General features: G+C 40.8%; 1 protein-coding gene and 1 pseudogene across 3 annotated transcripts in view; one reads left to right on the top strand and one right to left on the bottom strand.

Annotated features, from left to right (window-relative positions):
- The window catches only part of LOC145479137 (uncharacterized), a 51,496-nt gene that overhangs the window by 14,837 nt on the left and 12,961 nt on the right, over positions 1 to 23,698 (bottom strand). Inside the window, exon 2 of one of the 2 annotated variants that reach the window (XM_081457395.1) lies at positions 10,662 to 11,064. The exons of the other annotated variant lie outside the window; for it this stretch is intronic. The gene's annotated coding sequence lies outside the window, so the exon portion shown is untranslated. Of the gene's footprint in view, positions 1 to 10,661; positions 11,065 to 23,698 lie in introns of those variants that run through there. 2 annotated transcript variants of the gene reach the window in all.
- LOC145472619 (uncharacterized) lies at positions 1,151 to 19,076 on the top strand (annotated as a pseudogene). Its single transcript, XR_014043922.1, has 17 exons — positions 1,151 to 2,405; positions 2,651 to 3,009; positions 4,591 to 4,755; positions 5,193 to 5,300; positions 5,432 to 5,557; positions 5,943 to 6,039; positions 7,490 to 7,708; positions 8,875 to 9,297; positions 10,386 to 10,718; positions 11,401 to 11,888; positions 12,926 to 13,068; positions 14,370 to 14,776; positions 15,718 to 15,828; positions 15,948 to 16,058; positions 16,372 to 16,482; positions 16,574 to 16,665; positions 18,401 to 19,076. The product of XR_014043922.1 is annotated as an uncharacterized LOC145472619 (transcript).

Here is a 23,698-nt window from a genome sequence, read left to right on the forward strand (position 1 = left end):
CAACTCATGTGTCTTAAGAGCCACCTTTCCTCTTTCCAAGGCTCCTCCGGCTGAGAGGGATGGACTGCTCTTGGGACAAACTGGCTCCGCCATGGTTGTTGTGCCTGTTCCACAATACAGATAGTTCTTTGACTTGGCTTACAACATCTAAAACTGGTCTGAAGGAGCTGTGAAAAATATGGCTGAAAACTATCCATGATCTGAAATATAAAATGAAATACAGTAAAAACCCGCATAAAGAACACATGTTTTGGAGGTTCAGGCTGATTTTGTTCTTATATATCGGGTGTTTTCTGCAAAATCAGCCTGAAAATGGTCTTAAGGTTTTCTTAAATACTGCATAGACTACTAACAGATGAAATCAATGTGTAAGCACAACATTTTAATCAATTAATGGATAACACATATATTGATCTACTTAGTAATGTACTTGGTATTGTACCCTAGTAGGTTATTCTAATCTACTAGCAGCCAATTTTTTTTTTATCGGAACAATTTTCATCTTTCAGGCTTAATGTGTTCTTATGTATAAGGTACCTTTTTGACCAAATTTCAGCCTGAGTGTTCTTAATCCACTTGTTCTTTTATCAAGGTTTTTACTGTGGTCAGTTCTGTGGACGAAAATGACAGTTATCATCTCAGAAAGCATAGTATTATAGCTAGTCTGTGGAGTGTGCATCCTTTAAGATACCCCACTGCACAGAATAGAGAGAGAGAGACTAAATGATCGCAGAAGTACAAAAATATTAAAATATATGAAACGCTATGAATATATGAAACGTTCAGGTTACGCATTTTTGTGCGCAGTTGCAATCTTGAGGACGGTGATACAGACAATTAATATGGCTGCTAGCTAGAACTCGTTTTCATCCGGGTATTTGAGGAATCAATATTAGAATTAGAAACATCAAGAACCGAGGATTGAGTGACGATACGTGATCGGCATTTGCAGCGAAGTAGGTTTTTTCTTTTTTCAAATTCTCCGACACTGATCTAAATTTCTCGGCTGAAAAAAATGCTTTTTAATGGCTTATATGATCATCTTCTTGTGTCATTATCGTGAAATGGCAAGAAGTGTTGCAATTAATTTATTTAACCAACTTGTGACCTCTCATGCGACATTAGTCTGTATAAGTGGTACTGAAAGAAAACAAAGAGTTGAAACAAAAGAAATATCTCGAGCACTACAGAATTAGAATTTGCGCAAAGGTCAGGCGGATTTATTTTCTTTCCAAATTACTGTATACAAACCGAGTGAGCCTTAAAGTGACAGCTGAAACTGATGGACATTACTCTGATTAGAACTGACCAGTAAAACACACTGACGAAAACAAACTGCCGTAATGACTCAATCAGTTCAGTACACCTGGGTAGTTCAAAAGACGGAGGTCGTTTATTAGAGAGGAAGGGGGGCTTGTCAACGAGGTACTTATATATTTTTTCGACATAAACATCGGAATTCAATCAGCAACAGCAATATTTTACCTCAAGAGGGGAGGCTCTCTGGTCTTAACACCAGTATGCTGCTTATTCCAAGCTAAATATTGCGTTCAGATGACGAAGCAGACTATATCATTCACTAGTCTAATGAGTGTATTTTATATCATTGTCGAGGATTCCACTTTCGTAATGCGACGCCTATTGGAAAGGGGTGCTCTTTAGAACTGAATATAAGAAAGCGCTTATTGAAAATGAACACTTACAGGAAGCGCTTATTAAAGAGAGGGCACTAATTGGAGGGAGCTAAATCTAATCGTTATAGGGCAACAGCAAGTTCAGAATGGGATACAAATGAAAAAAATCATCAGAGATGGCTTTAATGTTTGCATAACCCTCATTGACACACTGCTATTTGCTGGCCAAAATACACAATGAACATCTTTTTGTCAGAAGATGTACGACTGGTTGTCTTTGTAAACTATCAGTTTCGCTGGTTTCATCTGTATAGGAACGTGACAGTATTTCTACGATTGAGACATGCACAGACCCGTTTTCTTTAAAATATTTTCAAGCACGTAAGTTTCACGTGACTAGGCTGATTAAATTCAAAATTCTTGGAACTCCTGTGAAATTTAACACGATATCAATTCAAAAGTTGTTGGCTCTTTCTTCCTCACCCTGCCTTGATGGGGTCGTAGATTCTCCCAAGCTCCTATTCGAAATGAAATAAGGAGAATATAGTCTTGATCTATTTCAGTGGGAGGTGGTTATAGAAAAAAAAGGTTTAAAACTGTAATGAAAAGTATAAGTAATAATAATAATAATAATAATACACAAGGGACATATATTAGCGGGAACCTTTTGGTTTAGTTTGCGGTCTCTCGACAAAATGAAGTTATTTTCAGGTGTTCAACTGTTGGCGTCTGTGCTTGCGGTTTTGTGCAAACTTACTTCTTTGTCTGAAGGTAAGGCTGTGATCAGTATCCTAATCGAGGTTTTATTTTAATTGCTTTAACAGAAAGAAAGATTCGTGATGGATTTCATTTAATCAAGCTAACATTTTCGGACAAAAGCTCCAGAAAAGTTACAGAGACAAATTTTAGCCACGACGTTGCAGCGTAAAAAAATACGTACAAAGCGCGTGACCATTTTCAAGAAATAAACTGGATTTAAAACCTGTTTAAACACGGCATTTTTATATTTATTTCAGGACAAGCTCTGGTACAAAATGGAAAGGTCAACTTTACGGTAGCATATGCAGACTTCCTCTATTGCACAACCGTGCAATACCCTCGTTCATTTTCTAGCGCTAGAAATGTACCTGTCCTTGCGTCGATCAGCCATGGAAAAGAATCTCTCAGTGTCCATGATTCAGCAGTTGTGTGGACATCAGACGTGACACAGAGCAGTTTTCGTGTGTGTGTGTTGGAATCGGGTCTTGGTACAAATGGATCCTCTATCGTGAACTGGATCGCGTTTCGAGGCACTCCCTCTGGAATGTTGGACGGCGCCGCCTCCTTCAGTGCATTCACCAGTGGTACAAAATGTAAAAGAGTCAATTTTGCACAGGTTAGCAGCAGTAAATATAGTACATGAATATCCCAGCTGTCGTTGACCTAGAATTAATTACATTTCATAAGCAATACATCAATCCCGTGCAAACCTGCTGCCTGTTTCATTGGATATGCCAATATTGCGTGAGTCGATCAATTCTAATTATCTGTAACGTATGCCTTGAAGTGAAGAGTAATGTGAAACGTTTTAAATCAATGACCGTCAGAAAACTTATGAGGGTGTCACATTTGATGTTTGAGATAAAAAATTACATTTTAAACTTACTGACAAAGTTTTCGCCCCACTTATTTCCGCCAACAATACAGCGACATTCCTGAGACCATCACACGCGTATCAATTTCATCATTCAAAGCGTTATGAGTTGTTGTTCGATATAGCGACAATTCTCATCTTTCGTGAATAGATCGAGTTGGAACTTTTGAATAACTATTCACGAAAGCTTTCAAACGATTAACAAAGGTTAAATTTACTCTCGAGCGAAAATGCACTTTGCTGCATGTACTGTAATTTAAGGTGAACATCCGCGATTGAAATCTGTTTATTTTGTCGTTTTGAAATGGCTAATGAAAGTGACTAGGAGAGGACTCTTTAAAACTTCAGAAAGATTTCAAGAATTTTCGAATATACCGACTGCTATGCAATGGAGATTGTTTCAAAAGAACTGACGAAGAAAACATTTTTGGGATTTTGGCTCAGTAGAGAAATTCTTACAGGTTCCCCGCTCACGATTAGCCTTCTGTTTTTGGCATGTTTTGTGAGTACAAATCAAGTTAATAGGTCAGGTTTTCATGTGTCTTTTATTAATGATGGGCTTCGTCAAAACATTGTCAAAGTAGTTGACTACTTTGACAATGTTATGACAAAATTCATCATCAACAGGAGGACGGGCACATGAAGAAAAATATGAAAGCAGAAATAAACTGAAATTAATATGTTGGAAAAACACTGCAACGATTGGAGTACTTTGATCTGTTTGTTCGTTACTTCTGCACGCCATTGCGTTGTTCTTTCGATGTTTAACCAATAGCCCTTTTTACGATAATGTTTTGTTTTTCACTAAATTTTTTTTTATTAGGGCAGTTACACTACTTACAATGCTACCTTTTTTAGCGTTAACTTTTCTCTCTTGCATTGCAATATACTCCAATATGTAAGGGAGGCAATTTCAGGCTATTTTGTAGTTTCAGCCCGAAACTGCCTCGCATCCTCGTTGCATTACATTGTAATGTAAGTGAAAAAATCTAACCGTGAACGAGGCTTATTTAAGCAATACATCCGGAGTAACACTGGCAAAAACAAACTGAAGATAAATACAAAACAGTACCCTTTTGTTCAAAGTTGAAGAGTTTGTTGATTGTGTGTCCTGCAGAAGTTTATACTTTTGACACATGTATGTCCTGTTCAGTCCTATTATCTCATTTACTTTACTGATAATAAAACTTAGCTTTAAGACGCGGTAGCCGACTGATAAATATAATATTTACTTTTTGATTTTGATAGCGATAAATGTTTAGTTTGGCACCATTTGGTGAACACGAGTAACTGCAATTCGTTTTCCTTTTCTTTCCTTTCCAGCGCTTTTCTTCTGTTCCAAACGTTCTTGCCACAGTACGTCATTCTGTCAGCAACAGGCCACAGGACGCTATGAATATCTGGACAGAAGAGCTGAAGGAAGACTACTTCAGAATCTGCCTCCGAGAAGTGAAAACGTTTGATGGCAAGCATCAGAATTTACAAGTGGTAAGTATGCAAAGCAAACTGGAAAACTGAAAATGTGGGAAAACTGAAGAAGGCGATATTTCAGATGAAAAGTAAAGCACTGAAGTGTGATGTGGCTGAAATTCTTGTGTCCAATGAATATTTTATTGCAACGCCGGTCGGCTGTCGCCTGAACGATATAAACCAATAATTAATGAAGACGCTGGGACAACTTCGCAACTGATTATTATTTAACATTTCTCCTGAGCAGCAAATTAACCTTCTCAGTAGATTATTTATTAACTGAGGTATTCGAAGAAGCCTTTTTCCTTATAATCATCAGGTTGTCGGCATAAGCACGAAATCATAAAAATCTCAATCGTAAGCTGACTTAATCAGTTTTGAATTTGCAAAAATTTCTCGTTTAGACTTAATTCCAAAATTTTGATTTGAATAACGGAACTGAATATATTTTTCAGGAATGGCTGGCATTTGTTCGGGGAGCCATTCAACTTACATTCCAAGGAAAACTACAATTTGAAAATGGCGGCGCTCCTCTTGAACAAGACAATTTCGCCTTTTGCAAGGTAAAGCTATTTTTTCTAAAAAAAAAAAACAAACAAACAAAATACAGGGAGGCCAAAGTAATTGTTAAACGTGGTAGATAGTTTGAATTCGTCCAGTGCCATCTCTGACATCAACTGTATTTTTTGGACAGGTGCATAATTTTACTGAAGAGTTTTATGCACCTCCGGTTGTCCTGGTAACGGCCAATCATCTTTACGATGGCAAGAATGTGTATTCTATCAAGCCAGAGAACAATGTGTTTAGCACTTGGATTGAGGTAAGTTGTCGATGCCCTAACTTACAAGGCCCTTTCCAGTTAAATGGGAACGTGTTCCGTTAAATATTTAATTAAGCATTTGCAGCTACGGACCAATTTCTCATACAATTACAGTAAAAAGCTCTTGAACAGCTTCACAGTTCAACAGAATTCAAGGTCATGACCAGAATTGAGATACTTACAATAGGTCACTTAAAAAAAAAAAAACAGCTTTTTTCATCAACAAGTACAAAGCCCTTTTTGTCATTTCCTCTGCGAAGCTTGTTACCTTGGGTAACTATTGTTTCCCTTTATTATGACAACAACCCGCAAAATCACAAAATAGTACATTAAACTACACTCATATACTTTATCTTCATCTGAGTCGCTTTATGTTTGTCAACAGGAAATAACAATTTCATCTTTTCGTGTGTGCGTAAAAGACTTGGCAGGAATGGAAAGTCAGCACGATCCTGTTACTGTTGATTATGCAGTTGTTGGAGGTAAATTAACTGGATGAAATAAGCTTCAACACATAAAATAACAACAACAACAATACAAAAACTTTATTAACGTGTCAAAAACTTTACTAATTGGGGACTCTTAATATGCAAGGTGGTGTCAAATTAAATCGTATAAAGATTCGTTTTTTCATGCACTGATTAGTTAAGAGTCCAGGCCCCGGTTGTTCGAAAGTCGATTAAAGTAACCCAAGGTCAACGGTTATTCCGCGATCAAATTTCTTATTCCCGGGATAACTAATCGGGGAGTAAAATGGTGTTCCTGAAAACAGATTTAATCTTTGATTAACTATCCTTCGATTAAGCTCAAATGAAGCCGGTAAAACCGGTCTGTGGTGGGAGAAAATAGTGTTGCACTAGGAGAGGAAAGGGATAAAAATGACGGTTCCCACAATTAAAACTTATACGAAATTTAACTTGTTGTTGAATAAACAGAAGAAAAAGAAAGCCCAATTTTTTATATCTCAACTATATTTGCTTTCTATAAGAACCAATAAAACTGTTTAAGTTAAAATTAGAGTTGCGATAAAAAATGTGCTAGATAAACGCCGGGCGAAGCTCACTGAAAAATCGGTGAGCTCTTGAAAACGCTTACCGGTCTAATTACCCTAAATTATCAGCCTTAAATCTTTGTACTTTATAAATTTAGAATAGTCTCTATTCAGATGGACTAACACAGTAAGTTTGGCTGAGGGAAAATGCAGAAAAGACGGAAGCCATAAACTAAGCAAAGAAGAGAAAGCGGAGACTGATTATCTTAATTCTGCCGAGTGAGATAAACAACTTTTTGAAGAACAAGCAAGTTTGACAGAGAAGTAAACTTTAACAATATTTTGTCCATAAAATACTCGCCTTTATCAAGCCAAAAAAACCTTAAATTCCATCACTGATCTTTCCTTTTTCATTACAGCGGTTAGCGAGCGACGATTTCTACCTCTGAGATCCCTCTGAGAGCGGAAATGTTCAAATTTGTTTCTTCGCGCCCGTCGTGTAAAACATTTTGCGGATCACCGAACAGCGGTCTGTTCTCGTTGTGAAAACTCGAAAAACCGCGGGAAAACCGCACGCGGGATGGCTCGGCCGTGAGAGAATAGTAACCTCTATGTTGGAAAAGTCGTCAGGTAGCCCGAATTGCTTTTCTTTCCTTACCGGGCCTGGCATTCGAAGCAAAATCAACAACCTGTAAGTCCACCATTTTGATTTGTTTGTCCATTTTTCCATCCGATTAGCGAGTTAATCCACCTCGCTAGGTCTGTTAAATTTAACCCTTAGTTTAATCCTTGGATAGTGCTAATCGAGCTTCGAGGAACAGAATTGAATCGAAGGATAAATTTATTCCGTGGATTAGAACGATTTAATCCTGGGTTACCGCTAATCGGCTTTCGAACAACCGGAGCCTGAGTGTTTCATATTTTATACATTTTTCTTTCAGATCTTGATCCGTGTATCAACGTTTCCTGTAACTACTTCGCTGTTTGTAAGGCATTTGGACCCAGGGATGCGCGGTGTATATGCGTAGATAACTGTCCATCATACGAAGAGCCCGTATGTTCCTCAAATGGAACCACATACGACAACGAGTGCGTGTTCCAGCGAGAAATGTGCCATCTGAAAGCTAACTTCACTCTGTACCATCCGGGTGACTGCACAGGTAATGAGAGTAAATTTACTCTTGATAGAGTTACAAATGACAACCAAGAGTACCATCGCCTACAGAGATAAAACCGGCTTACATGAAATGTAAAGTTAAAAACAGTTAACAGACAGAGCAAACATGAAGTGGTTCTCTCGGTTTTTTTTCTAATGTTCAACTCACTGGGCATGTACAAAGTGTGGATGGAAAAAACTGTTAATTGTCTTCAGAAACAATTTATCTACAATGTGTAAGATTTTGGTGAAAACAGGGAAGTGAAAACGTATGTTTATGTGTCTTTCAAAACTGAAAAGGTGTTCAATTAATGTTACTCAAGCATGTTAAGGCATGGCTTATTTCCAGTGCAGACCACCGGAGGGATAAGACCGTTTTTGATCTAAAGCAATGTTGCTTATCCCAGAGGGAGTTAATATCTTATCATAAACAAAATTTGTCATCCTTAAACTCCTTAAGGTATATTTATGGTGGTCACGTGATGCGTGACGTCACAGGCTTGCTCAAGATGATTTCTAAAATGGGCCAAGGATAGTGAGCTATCACGAAAAACTAACCTTAAGAAATTTTTAACCACTTTCTAAGGCAACTATTACTGTCCTGAATGGATGAACTCCTTAATTATTTAAGGCTATATATGGAAATACAGAAGGTCACGCGACCTCTCTTACGTAATAACTTCTAAACTGAATATTTTACCCGGCCATTGAAGACAGATTCTTGCAGAGGTCATTAGCACAATTATAAAAATACTAAATTTGACAGTGATTGTATGTCATCTCGGCGGCCCCTTTTAAGTTGTTTTTATAGTCACTTGACTTGTTTTATCAGATTTTATTGGTCTTAAAATTTTAAGGTCGTCGAGATTGGTCAGGCTGCCACTTCTGCAAAGATTACACCAAATGCTGGCAGAGTAATTACTGACGGTTTTTCGGATTTTGTGCAAATTAGGCTTGAGTCATGCCTTAACATGCTTGAGTACTAAAAGCGACGTTTGGCTCAGTACTCTTACATCTGATATTATAATCTATAAGAGAGAAAATCATGGGATGGAGACCTATCTTGAGCAGTGTCATAGCTACTCTCACCTATGTTGTCATTGTTCCCTTCAAATTAATTTGCCCTTCAACTAGCATAAAGTTGAATTTTTCTGGCATCTTCTTTTCCAGGATTTCCTTCTCAAAAAGGACGTCATCGTCTCCGGCGCTCCCCAAGCTGGGCTGAAGCAGTTTGTGAACAAGTTCCACTAGCTCCTTATGTCTTCTATCCTGACAAACCGGTTCACATACAAGTTTCCGTTAATCACGTCAACTTCTCATATCCCAACTATGTGCATGAAGCCGTGGTGCTCTGGGTTGAGGACATCAGAGAGAACAATTTTACGGTTTGTGTTACACAGGCGGGAAGAAATGAAAAGAAAAATGGACAGGAGCTTGCCACAGTGGACTGGTTAGCATACCAAGGGGCCCCTGACGGGGGAGTGTCAGGAAGCTTGGACATGCCAACTTGGTGGACTGGAACAAACTGTCGTGTGGTGTCACTACCTGCGGTGAGATTAGCTGACTTAATACGCCAATTAAAATTATACTTATGTTGTTGCTGTTGTTGTTGTTTTTTTGCATAGAACAAATTTTATTGCAATACACACATTATTTACAATACTAGCTAACATTACTTACAATAGTAGCATTGCTTTAATTTACTTGCGACTTACACTACTTGCAATATTAATGCAGTTATTTACACTAATTACAATAAGTATTACTTACGCCACTTACAATACTAACACTTACACTATTTATATTACCTATAATACAATGCGCATACTTACGCTACTAACAATATTAACAGCATAATTAGATTACCTTTGCTACTTACAATCCTTGTTGTTGTTGGCGTCCGTCTGTCTCGGGAGACAATGGAACGCCGCGCCATGATTCAGTTTGTGGTTGAGTTGCAGCGCCTACTGTGGCTGTACAGGCCAATTCTAGATCGGCTGGCCCTGTTCCAGCTGTCGCAGGTGAAAGTTGCGCCTCCCTGGCTCTGAGGAAAGGGAATCTGCCCCATGCCTTCTGCGCTCTCTCTACTCTTGCCATTCCTTTTCTTTCAGCTCCTCGCTCCTCTGGACTCATGCCTTCACGGTCCTTCTCCATTCACTGCGGTCTTCAGCCACTACCTCCCACTCGGCTAGATTGATGATCCCAGCTCTAATGTCTCATTTAAAGACATCCTTGTAACGAAAGACGGCCCTTTCTAAAGGTCTGGAACCAGTGACGAGCTCTCCATACAGGATGACTATGGGGATTCACCGGCCGTCCATTTGTCTGACGTGGCCGGGCCACCACGGGCGGCCCAGAATCAGGAGTGCAAACATGCTGAGGACGCCTGTCAGGTCGAAGGCATTCTTGTTTGGTACACGATCCTGCCACGTGATACCCAGAATTTTCCAGAGGTTGTGCGGGTGAAAAGTTTTGAGCTTTATTGGCGGGAATAGAGAGTCCATAACTCGCTGCCAAAGAGCAGAGTACTGAGCACACAGCCTTGGTACACCTGCATCTTGTTGTTGATGGTCAGGATGGGACACACCTTTTTTCAGGCGGGCCATGGCCTTTGCTGCTTTCCCGATTGACTTGTTAAGTTCGACATCCAGGGAGAGGTTGCTGGAGATGTTGGAGCTGAGGTTTGGACGTCCTCGACTACCTCGAGTGTGAAGTCACCAATGGAGATGCTTGGGGTGCTGCTAATGTCTTGAGACATGATGTTGGTCTCCTTTACGCTAATAGTCAAGCCAAACTCTCTTCACGCGTGGGCGAGGCATTTGATGAGTCGCTAAAGCGCCTCCTCAGAGTGAACTGTCAGAGCTGCATCATCTGCGAAGAGCATCTCGCATATGAGAACCCGTCGGCAGGACAGGTTGAAGAGACTGCCATCGTTTCTGGTTTGAAGATACATTCCGTCTTCTGGCGGGCTGAAGGCGTAGGACAGCAGCAGCGAGACAACAATGCCGAAGAGAGTTAGAGTGAGCACGCAACCTTGCTTCACTATGAAAGGGTCCGAGAAAGATCCATCGTACTGAATGGTCCATGCCCTCCATGCTTTCATTAATAGAGGTGATCATGCTCAGGAGCTTGGGGGACATCCAATTTTCTGTAGCAGACTAAAAAGGCCTTTCCTGCTGACCAGGCCAAAGGCCTTGGTCAGGTCGATGAATGCGACTTAAAGCGGCCGTCTCTGTTACCGGCTTTTCTCTTGCAACATCTGCAAGGAGAAGACCATGTCACATGTTGATCTTCCAGCTCTGAATCCGCACTGTGCCTCAGGCTATACACGCTCAGCAAGTAACCACAGTCTGAACAGGACTACGCGGGCAACGTTTTTCCCAATAATACAGAGGAGTGAGATTCTACGGTTGTTGTTGCAGTCACTGCGGTCACCCTAGTTTTCGTATAGAGTGATAATGTTGGGGTCGGAGGTCTCGTTGGGCACAGTCTCTTCTTCCTAGCGCTGCAGTAACAGCTGGTGCAGGTAGTGGAGGAGAACTGCCTTTTTTTTGCAGCCTTGATGACCCGCACGCAAGGGAATTGACGGCCGTGCTGAGTTCCTCAACAGAGAGCGGGGTGTCGTGCTCTACTGTGACTGGCAGGTTTACGGTGCCCTCCACTGCTGTATCTGCGACTATGTTCTCTCTTGAATAGAGCTCCTGGAAATATTCCGCCCACATGTCCATCTGTTTGCTCCGGTCGGTTATGATAGTGCCGGAGGTTGCCTTCAGTGGCATGATTTTGTTTATGCATGGGCCGAAGACCTTTCTCATTCCATCGTACATGCCACGGAGGTTACCATAGTCAGCGGAGAGTTGGATGCCCTGACAGAGGTTCAACCAGTAGTCATTGGCAAAGTGTTGAGCAATCCGTTCGGCATCGTCCTTAGGCTTCCTGATTGCAGCGAATGTCTTCTTAGAAGGCTCCCTCTTGTAGTTGATGAGTGCCATTTTCTTGACCTCTATTGCTGGCTCCATATCGGCAATGCTGGCTTCAAACCAGTCTGGATTCCCCCTTTCTCTCCTGCCGAAGGTGTCCATGGCGAAGTTCTAGATAGCATTACGGATGTAATTCCACCTCTTTTGAGTGATGCCAATAGGGCAGTCTTTGAGGGCATCCTCAATAGAGTTGGCAAAGCTTTGGTTAGAGACGCATTTTACAGCCACGTAGGGAGTGGTCGGTGATGCGTTCGGCGATGTGGAAGCTGCGTGTGACGAGAACGCAGGTCATTGAGAAAATTTGAGTGATGATGAGGTCCAGCTGATGGCAGTGGCGGGATCAAGGGTGCTGCCAGGAAGATCGGTAACGAGGCTTGGTGGAGAAGAACATGTTAGTTATGCAGAGGTTGTGGTAGGAGCATAACTCTAGAAGCCTCTGTCCGTTCTCGTTCGAATTGCCAATGCCGAAGTGGCTGATTCAGCTGGGACAGGAATCGAGGTTAGAACCCACTCGGGCGTTAAAGTTGCCAAGTAGGTACAGTTGTCGTATGGCAAGGTTGCCTCAAAGAAGGCGTCAGGTTCCTTCTTGTAGAACTGGTCGCTGGTCTCCGCAGAAGCCAGAATGTAGCAGCATCCACGCTCAGGAGGTTCGCTGGCCCCAAGGAGGTTGGTGGGCGGAGGACCGGGGAGGATGCGGGCTCTACCACTGGATGGCAGTTCCACAGAGGACAGAGGAAAGTTCCTCACGGCGAATCCAACGCCATGCAGTCTTGGTTCCTTAGGCTTCTTGCCCTACCAGACGAACGTGTAGTCCTGTTCCCTGGGGCTACCACTTAAGGCCAGTCTTGTTTCCTGTAGTGCAACAATGCCGATGTTTTCCTGGAATCGTCGACTTATTGCAGATCATCGGAGAGGCCAGGACACATTGTCTTGACATTTCAGCTCGCTAGGCGCAATGGGTGATATCTTCTTCCTGTCTTTTGCCTGGTGCAGGGTTACAGTCTGCTTGTCATTTTTTGCCCTAGCTCCTCCAAAAACGCATTTAGGCAGGCAGACTTTTGTGGGTCAGCACCTTACTGACTGGGCGCTGCCCAGCTTGGAGCAGGCCGTAGCTGACCAATGGGACTACGATGGTCTCTTCACTGTTGGAGAAAACCCGTAGTGCCTGGACGTACGCCAATCAGTCCTGGCTTATAACTCGTAACTGCTTCCTCCTGTGTTGATTCTGTCACTGCAAACAGCGGCACTGGAGTGACCTCTCCAGGGCGCAGGCCTGGATGAAGTATATGGAGATCCTGGGATGCCCAGCCCTCACCAATGTAGTCAAAAGGAATGCGGAACGATATATTGGCACCGGCTTGGCTGCAAGAGCGACCGGAAGAAAGTCGATGCGACGTCCAACCACCTTAAGGTCTCCACTCCGGATTTTTCCTCAGGGTTGACTCCCGAAGCCTTTCCTGTAAAGGGGTATCTCGCAAGCCAGTGGAGGTTTGAAATTAGATTTTACCTTCTCTTAGATAAGCTGACTTTCCACGCTGCCGAGTCCCACCAACCCGACGCAACTGGTTCAGAGACGCCTGTGACCTACCTTCAACCCTTCTCCTGTCAGTAGAAGCAGTTCCGCCGGGCCTAGATACTAAGTCGCACGAGTAGACGAGGAACTGGACTAAGTTGTCAGAGGCTGTTTAAGACGCACGCCATATGGGAGCATTTTATAGGCAGTGGCGTTTATCTCCACTGCCACCCAGCGCTATAACAACCTTGGACGTATAAGTATATCCTACAAACCAAACGCTAGAGAGACATGTGAGGTCTGTACATAAAAGACCAAGGGTCGATAGTCTTGATGAGAGATTCCTAACACGACCGAAAATGTTTAGAAAATACGTATCTCACTGGATCACAAACAGTAAGAACGCAGATGATCAGCGCACAATTCGTATTACAGGTGAGAGTCAACTCAGCGTTTACTTGCGCCTAACATCTTTGAAAAAAAGAAGAAAAAGCTAGAAGAAACCAACCAAAAAGTGTACGTTAACTCTCAAAGATAAGCAAGCCTTCAAGATTGCTCACTGGTGATCACCTGGTTCAGTGTTCAGTCCATTACTTAAAGAAGATGTAACCGACAATGCAGCAATCCGATAGTTTTATTTTAGTGGTTGGCCCTCTGAATTAGCTTACTCGTGTAATAAAGCACTCAAGGAATATCTTTATAGTCAATCGATCACGAAGGAGAATTAAGTTTAGCTTTAAGTTCTTGGGCTTACTATTACTTGAGTCTTCGCGTCACTATAGACTCTCATTCAAAGGTAATCTCAAGCTTTCCTTTATCCTCCTGGCAGCGTCTGAATGCTGGTTTAAAAGTACGAAGCACACTGATTTCTAAGGTCGATTCTGATCAAAATCAGATGGCAGCGAGCATGCATCCTTAAGTCACTTGTGCTTATGGGTATTTTTTTTTTTTGCACGCGTTACCTTTGAGCATATACTTGCGCTTTCTACCATAGTAAGGGCGTACGTGTAAACCAGACTTCACCCCCGGCTTACTTGGACGACGTTTGAGTTTGCGTTTTTGTTTTCTCCCTGTAATTGCTGAGAAAGGAACAGCTTACAGTTACATTTAAAAGAGGCCTCTTTTTAGGCAATGACAGAAACCCCTATAAACATTTTAAACTTTAAGTAAAGTTTGATTTTCTTTGCTTTTTCTCTCCACTAAGATGTGTGCGAACTGGGCTGGAGTTTCTACAATGGTTCCTGTTACTTTACCAGTGAAACTTGTGAAACATGGTCCAACGCCAGTACAATCTGCAGGAACATGGGAGCTAGTCTACCCGCCATTGAAACTCAAGAGGAAAATGTGTATATTCAGCACAGACACAATAGTGATAAGACGTGGATTGGTTTGAATGACATTGCAACAGAAGGATTATTCTCCTGGGTGGATGGCTGTCCAAATAAATTCCGCTACTGGGCCGAGAAACAACCGAACGACTTTAGAGAGGAGGATTGCGTACACACTCTTGGTGCTAAACATGGATACACGTGGAATGACGTGGATTGTTCTACATGTCATCAGTATACTTGTAAAAAAGGTAATAAAACTTAGGCTACTGATATTAACTTGAAAAAAATGTAACATTGTATATCTCCGGTCAAGTTTACTTTTTCAACAGAAATGTATAAGCAGCGTCTTTGTATTTGCTTTCTCGATTATTTTCGTTTGCTTAAATTTTGTGCTGCTTTTGAGTAAGGCACCCCAGTCGAGGATAGTACACTTTTCTCATCGACTTGTTTCAGTTGTTCTTTTATCACTCGACATGGAGGAATTATAAGATCTTAACACAAGTATCAACATTGTAAACCGGAAAATCCCCGCAGGGATAGAGCCTTATCGGCATGGGCGCAGCGACCATATACGCACGTACCCATTTGCATACCTCCGGAAATCCAGAAAAAAATAAAGTTATATTTCTTTATAGGCGAAAAGCTTCTTTGATAATTCAATAGGCTGGTTTAACAGCCTCAAGTCTCTCCTATTACTCCTACAATCAATTATCCAAAAGGTTGAAATATAAACAACATAAGTTACTAAATACTCAACTTTTTCAATGTTTTGATTTATGAAACTGTTTCCTGGAAAGCGTGTGAAATGGCACTTCCGAGCCCTAAAACAATTTCCTGGGTGGGGCCGGGAGGGAGAGGGTGCATGCCCCTAAACGCTGTTAACGGAGACAACATTTATAGAGCCGTTTGGAACTGGCCCCGTCAGGTTCTGTCTCAGGATCTCTTTGCTTTCTTTGCTCCTTTTTGACGCAGACTTTTTCCTTGCCGATTCGACTTTCCGTCTTCCCCATAAATTTCCTCCAAGCTTTCCGAGGATGCGTAAAGCACAAAGTCATTAATGCCGCATTGAAAACGTGTATGCCATCAGCACTGTTGACACATTCAGTTGGTTAGTTAGGTCTCATACATTACGTTATACGCCTGGTAACAGATCAGGTAGGAAACTTATGTATTTTTTTGTTATATCTAGATTACGATGATTGTACTAATACTCCGTGTGAAAATGGTGGAACATGCATTAATGGTAAGGGAAACTTTCGCTGTGTCTGTCCTCGCAATTACAGGGGAAGCAGGTGCGAGGGTAAGTATCAATCCGAAAATTCATTTTCCGATATATACTTAAAAGTTGTTAATAAGTAGGATGGTTGTGAGGCAATCAGGGTTAGTCAAAAATTTAAAAGAGAAATACTTGCATTACAGATTTTAACTCATGTTCCAGTAGTCCCTGTCTGAATGGTGGAACCTGCACTGATGGAATCAATGGCTACACGTGTTCCTGTCCTTCGTCGTTTCATGGACAGCAGTGCCAAGGTTTTCTTAGAATATAAAATACATAATATTCAGTTTTGATGTTGAGCTAGTTGAACCCCCCCCCCCACCCCCACCCCCCAAAAAGCAGCAGTTTTTCAACTTAACAATACAGATTACAAAAAATTGGAACATGCCCATGATATCCAAGACTGATCTATATGGACAATCTATCCTTTTGTCCGACCACGTTTGATCAATATCCAATGTTATGCGCATGTTCCTCTTGCTCAAGCTCAAACGTTATCGTGCCTTAAGACCCTTTAGCAGTTAGGGCAAATAAACACTGTTCTCATGTCACATTATCTGTTAACAGAGACAAATGAATGTCAGTCCAATCCTTGTCAAAATGGCGGAACTTGTGTAGATGGAGTCAACAGCTTCACGTGTTTTTGTCCAAGTAATAAAGCTGGGGCAACATGCCAAGGTATTTGAACGCTGTCAGAATAGTGATTGTCTCGGAAATTTCTTCTATTCTAATTCTAAAAATGAACACACTCTTTCTTTTCGCATCAAAGCGGAGGCACAGATTTCCTGTAAGAATCATCAGCAAGCTGGACGAAGCTCATCTGGGACTTACTTTTTGAAAGTTGCCAATGCTACTTTCCAAGTAAGTATTTTCTGAGATTTTTCTTAAACTTTGAAAGGGTGATTGCAGGCACTATAAACTAATGAAAAACGCACAAGCCTTTATCTAGTAATAGTTTAAGTTCTAAATGTAATCCGTGAGAAATAAAGTATGTTGTTGGCCAATCGAAAAACTGCAAAAATATTAAGGCTTCGTGCTTAAATTTTCGCCGAGTTTAAAGCGTCGTCTACACGAGTAATTTTTATATGTGACAATTTTTATATGACAAATATATTTGATCGAGTAGATGACACAGCAAATATTTGTCAACAGTTCATAGTTTAGTGCGCCACTAATGACTTTGGACAGCAGGGATACGCAGAAACAGGGCGGGCCTGCTTAGGTCGCCTCCGAAAATCTTCGCGCTTACAAACGTATTTGTCACATTTTATGTGACCAGTCGTCCACACGAGCAATTTTTTGTTTGTGACAACTTTTATTTGTCACATAAAAGCCAGCTTTTCAGCAAATATATTAGTCACATAAAAATTGGACAATTTTCCTCATCTACACGAGCAACTAAGAATTGTCGTATAAAAATTTTCACGTAAAAATTGCTCGTGTAGACGAGGCATAACTGCATGTGTTGGATCTTTTGAACCTATCGAACGTCGAACCATCGGACTTTGCCATTGCAACCGCATTCTGGAATACAGGTCAAGCTTAATTTGGTACTTTGTGAAAGAATTTTTCGTTTTTTTTTTTTCTAATTTTGGAACAGCATTGAAGAATTAGTATCATTTTAAAGTCTATTTTCATTTTGGTATAATTTCACATCAATTTTCGTTATTTCTGGTTTTCCGAGAAAATGGTGAAATTCAAGACGACTGATCACACATCATGGCGGACTTAATGTTGTAATGTGACATCATAACGAACTAAAAGCATTTCATCCTGTAAAATAAGCCGAGTGCTAGCTATTCAACGTAAAAAGATTTGGAAAATGTCTTGTCACAACGAAAACCGAAGAGAGTTAGAGGGGTGGCGAAGCTCCATCCACCCTGTTCATACCACGACGGGGATATGTGTTTTCTTGTACCTCTGAGGGTTGCATAGAGTTATTTCTAGATGTTTGTGTAATGACTGAAGAACGACATTCTTGGAAGATTCTTAAGTTAATAAATTATGACTTCCGGGTTGCTGCCCTGGAGGCTTAAAAATTTCCTCACAACCCTTTAACGTTTTTAAGAGCTGTTCGTGTACCAAGGCAATAGAGCAACACTAGCTCCCCCGATCTCTGGTGACATTTTTTCGCAGTGTCATCAAATTAAAAGTTTCTCTCTTATAAAGTGTATATAGGCATTTCTAGTCACATGTTTCAGAATTTTGCAGTTTAAATAGATTCACTTAAGACTCACTTTGTCTGCTACTTCCCATTTGTACAATTGTACAAGTTGTAGTAACTGCTATCCGTATAATGAGCGTGGTAACGAAAATTAGCAAGGCTTGAGTTTTTATACGAGTCTGAGGTGTATACTCAACCAATCAGTTTCGAAACCAAAACCAGTCCTGACTTTGTTGACGTCACATGCGTTTTTCGGCGCTTAGTGCGGGTTTCCAGTATATCCGCACCGAGTTCTAATTGGTTAAGTTTACGTTTGTTTTGATTGGCTACCAGTTGTGAGTGTTTTCTTGTCGAAACTCAGTGGGCCTGATATCTAAATAATTTTACCTAAATGCGCACTCACGGGGTTACGATAATCTGCTTTTCTATCAGGTTTATTGCGACGGTGGATGGACTCTCATTGCTCGGTTTTCTAACGCTGACACAAAAAACTGGATGAGAGATGATGCTTACTGGTGGTATGACATCCAGACTTCACAGGGGTCCCCTACAAGCACGTCAAGTAACTATGACATGATATCTGAAGCATTTTGGAGAGCTAAAGGAAGTGAGATTAAAATCACACGCAGCGACGATAGTTCAAACACTGCTCTCCTTCGTACGTATTCTAACTGCCTAGCTGGAAACACACTCAGGGGATTTTTGTCCAGTTATGGTAAATTTAGTTACACTAACGTTTGGTCAGACGATCGATGTCTTGGAAGCTGTCCAGTGTATTATGGAGGCTCGTATAGCTCTACAGCTGGCTTCAGTCAAGCAGGTTGTAGCAGCAATATTCAGGGAGGCCAACTCATTGGTTTCTGGTGTCAATGGAGTACCGGTGATGGTTCGGTGATGATGATTGGAGGAGGAGGAGGTGGGTGTAACAGGGCGGATCACGGAATCGGGATCACTGAAAATGAATATGGAACGTTTGTATATGCAGATAAATATGAGTATGATTTTGGAGATGATGCCACACCTTACCCCACTTCTTCTTACTCACTGAATATTTGGATTCGTTAAACAGAAGAACATTGGTCATAGGGTAGTTCATAGCCCTTTGCTACTACGCACCTTAACTAAATAATAATAATAATATCAATACTAATACTAATACTGATACTGCTACTGAAACTGATACTGATACTAATACTACTACTACTAATAATAATGATAATAATAACGAATATTTATATAGGATAACTCTTCAGTACACTTAAAATTGCGCCGTATAAGAAAGGAAGACATTTTTGTGCTGAAGGCATGCTCTAGGCAAACATCTTAGCATGTGAACTATGATGTGAATTTGATAAAATGTGGTTTTGAAAATAACTAAATTATTGGAACAAAATTGCGACATGATTTTCACAGATATGTCTAGGATTGAACGCTAATGAGACTCAAATTCCTTATGATAAATATCACAAAGTGTCCTCATTGGGAAAAAGTCACCAAAACACACCCAATTCTGTCAAATATGAAGTAATATGAAAATGTCAAATACCCCTGCCAAATATAAAGCACTAATTAAACAATACTTTGCGTTCAATCCTGGACATAAGCTTGTTGACACACTTCTTATCTAGGAAGGCGTAGTTCCTACTACAACTTTCATTTTGAAATTCTTGATCTGGCCGTTTAATTCCTGGAGGACAAATATAAGGGAAGTCTACTTCAAAATTAATAGGTTAGAAATAACCTTAGTTTTAGAGGTGGCGAGCGCAGACTACTGGTGCTGCGTGTTATTGAAAACCGATTAGATTAGAATACCGGCGGTTCCACCTTGGAACACACCCAATAGACCTTTTTCGACTGGGCGGTTTGTTGCCCCATTTCAGACCATGTGATGATACTCTTGAAAATTCTTCCCTTGAAATTTTCAAATAGTCGTGTGCATATGAATAAATTATTTTCATATGGATAAAAGAACGATTCTCCAGAGAATATCACGTGGTCTGTAATGGGACAACAAACCGCCTAAGCGAAAAAGGTCTATTCCAGTTCAAAACAAAGCCGTCTCTGCGTCGTCTGCGAACACTGTAATTTGTTAGTCCCAGGTGGAACATATGTTTACCTGTACTCAATCTCATGTCAATATATTCCACACTGACAATTACAGCATTTAACGGGTAGAATTGGTAGCCGTTGGAATCCTTCCGTGATGTCAATTCTGATTTGCCGGAGTCATTAGCATGATGGATGAATAAATTAATGTTAGTGTAGCTGTGACTGGGAAAGTTCATTAGCAACTGATTTTTATTTTGTCGTGCAGTGAAAGTTTTACTTAAAATACTTAAGGTCATAGCACACAAGAGGGGTCTAGTCCCTGCGGCTAATCCCTGCCACTAGTCCCCTGAAGAGTTTACACCAAGGGACTGGTCACAGGGACTTGTCCCATGAACAGTTTACACGAAGCGTTCTGAGGAACACGTCGCAGGGACTTGTCCCAAAAATTCAAACTGGTTTGAATTCGTGGGACTAGTCGCAGGGACCAAAGTTTGGCCCCTGCGACAAGATTTTGAGGCAGAAATGGCCAGTTCACACGATGGGACTTGCCCCGGCGACTAGTTGCAGGGACTAGTCGCAGGGTGCAGTCCCCCCGTGTGTGCCGACCTTTACCCTTAGTAGTTACTGTGATCACACTTAGATCTTAGATTGGGTGGTTATAAGATATTGATTTGAGTACAGTGCAACGTTGGGATGACGAGCTCGCCATTCGGCACAGGTATGCTGCGATGGAGACTTTGGAAATCTAGCGGCAACTATCCAAACAGTTATTCTCTCAGTCCTGAGGATTAGGTACTCTAAGTAGCTATAAAAATTTCACAGATCATTTCCTCGCAAGATTCTCGCTCTTCGCGCAAAATATACATAGCAGCGATCTTTCTGAATCTTATTTTTGTTTTCATTATTGGCTGGAGAACTAATTAATTCGGTTTTCTTTCTTAGTCTTAAACAATTTTTATTTTACAGGAGATTACTTCAGGTTGGCATATTCTTGAATTATCATGCATTACATTGCTCCCTTAGTCGTATAAGGTCAGCTGAAATAACTCCCGAATCGTTTTTAATGTACCTTAAGGGATACTTGTCATAATGTCAATAGTCAATAACACAAGTCGATTAGTGGCTTGATTTATATCGAGTTGTAACTTCCTTGAGAACAGTAATAAAGCTTGACGAATTGAAAGAGAAGCCTGCTTTTATTAATAAACCTACTTAATCTTTACGATTGATGACTTGAAAGGAGGGGAGATAAGGGGTTGGCTGGGTGACAATTATATCCCTTTCTCTACAACTTGCCGTTTACCTTTGCTGGTGTCATGCCAAAAGAAACACATGAAAAGCTTGGTAAATGGAAAGCGTTCGCTGACAAAACAATTATCTTTTAAAATATCTTGCAAATAATTTCGATCTTTTGCAGTACCTGTCCCATTCTTTTCATTAAAACCTCAAGTTATGGAGGGTCTTTTCCTTAATTCAGTGTCGAGTGTTTATCTTCTGTGGTCCTCTGTGATTGATGTTGCTGACCCCTCACCAGATAGCAACGGTTTAAAACAGTGAATGAAAAAGAACACTACTTTGTGTAAGTTTGTTTTGTAATCCAGGCAAGGGCACGCATAATTTCAATTTCATTCTCCCAAAAATTGCAATTTCTGAAAACTCAAGCCTTGGTAGTTTCCACACCTTTAATGCGCCCCATACATAAACTCTATTACGACAAGCAGGGCAAAGTCCCGGAAGACCTACTGAGGCATTTTAGTGCTCTTAAAAAGCACAGAAATATTTCCGATTACACTGTGCGCGAGATGTGCTCTGAACGTGCAAAGCGACTCAATTCGCGCAAAGGTATTTATAATTTTGCCTCGCACTCTTCTGATGCAAATTTATTTTAAAACCTTTATTTACTCGCAGAATTTACATTCCTTATTTTTCCTTATTTTTCATGAAGACACCGAAACGTCGGTTTTTATCGCTAGTTTTTGCTGTTTATGCATAAAATATCCGTCAAGCATTGACAAATAAATTATTATGTTGTAAAACAGCAAAAACACCACGGGCTTGTGACTAGAAAAATTGTCCTAAAAGGTGCTGCAGCCCGACCGAAAGAGGTCACGTTTTATCCTCTGCTTTTTGTGCTTAATAAACTCGGTTAGAATAAAGACGTCTGCACATTGTTTAATTTTGCTTACTGCTATTTGTGTGTTTACCATCTTTCGGACAGGCCGTAAGCAGTATTTGAGACTGGCATCACCTGAAAAAGATCTTGTTTTTAGTTTGGCGATATTTTGTATTGGACCTTGAAACTGCATGATGTGAATTTGCTACTGTTCCCTTTAACCTACTCTGTGTAAGAACAACATAAAAAGACTATAAAAGACCCCCTCACCATTATCCTTCGAGAAACGGGATGCAGAATCAAATGTTTAGCGAGATCTGTATATATTGGTCAAAGTAAGATGTAACAGCACTATATTTTGACACATTATTATCACTCTACATTATTATATCAGACAAAATGAATTATTTGGACGAAACGGCTCTCAAAGAGACCGTGCAATTTAATTCATAATACGTGAAAAAGACAAATACGCTCTAAGAACACTCATCGTTTTGCTTTGTTCTGTGGTAATTCCGGTGAATAGATAAAGTTTAAATAAATCTAACTCTGTTTCGGTATGTTTCGAAAAGAGCACTCTCAAACATTTTCACATATTTTCACCGGCGGTCATCTTGGTGTTCACAAAAGGCCACGAAAGAGCGTTACGTTAGCGTTACGTGGAGCGTTACTTACTCCAAGAGAAGACATGTTAACTGAAGTAAACATGACTGAAAGAGCTTTCAATGAGGAAACACCCATTTCATCCATGTTCTGTGGTGTGTCGAAGAGCCGTTGTTTAAGTGTGTTGGTGTCTTTGGGAGTACCCGGACTGTTATGCAATTCTTGGAGTCCAGTCAGCATTCAAGACATCGCCGAAAGAACGGGCTGCCGCAGAGACGACAAGATCTACAAGCTCATGAGAACCATGGCTCAATGGGGAACCGGAGAAGAATTAAGTGAGAGGAGCTTTCAAGCCAATAAGGCAATGGAGTTGCTTAGGAGGTACAAAGGACCAAGTCTTGGGTACATGGTTAGCTATTATGGAAGCGATGAAGAATCTATTTGTCATTTTTACAGAGAAGAGAAGTCTGTTATCGTGAACAGCTGCAGTCCAGAAGATGGCGGACAGACCACAATGTGGATAGAACGGTTTACATCCGGGTTTTCGAGATATTCATATCATGACGCTTTGAAGGATGGGAAATTTTACAACTAAGAGAAAATGGTTGCATTTGATTGACTGGCTCTGCACTAAAGTGGCTTTTTAACTGAAACAAGTTTATGAGACTGGTGATGGCCCTAAACTGTTTGAATTAATAAAGTCCGACTAGGTGACCGTCTTCCTTTCTTTAAAACTGTTTCCTGAAGTTTGCTTGGGGTGTATAAACCCCAGGCTTAGTTCAGTTAAGTTTTAATTACCTAATGTTATAAAATTGCGAGAGCTGTACATTAACAGGTCATCTTTTGACTCCTATATGTTGTCATTTTAAGTACGTAAACAAAAGAAAACAGGACTTTGAAACGCAAGTCATGTCCCAAGCCCTAAGAACAAAAGTAGAACAGATTAAGACGAAGGAATGGAGACA

This window comes from Orbicella franksi, chromosome 2 (assembly GCF_964199315.1).
Source record: "Orbicella franksi chromosome 2, jaOrbFran1.1, whole genome shotgun sequence".
Classification (NCBI taxonomy): domain Eukaryota; kingdom Metazoa; phylum Cnidaria; class Anthozoa; order Scleractinia; family Merulinidae; genus Orbicella; species Orbicella franksi.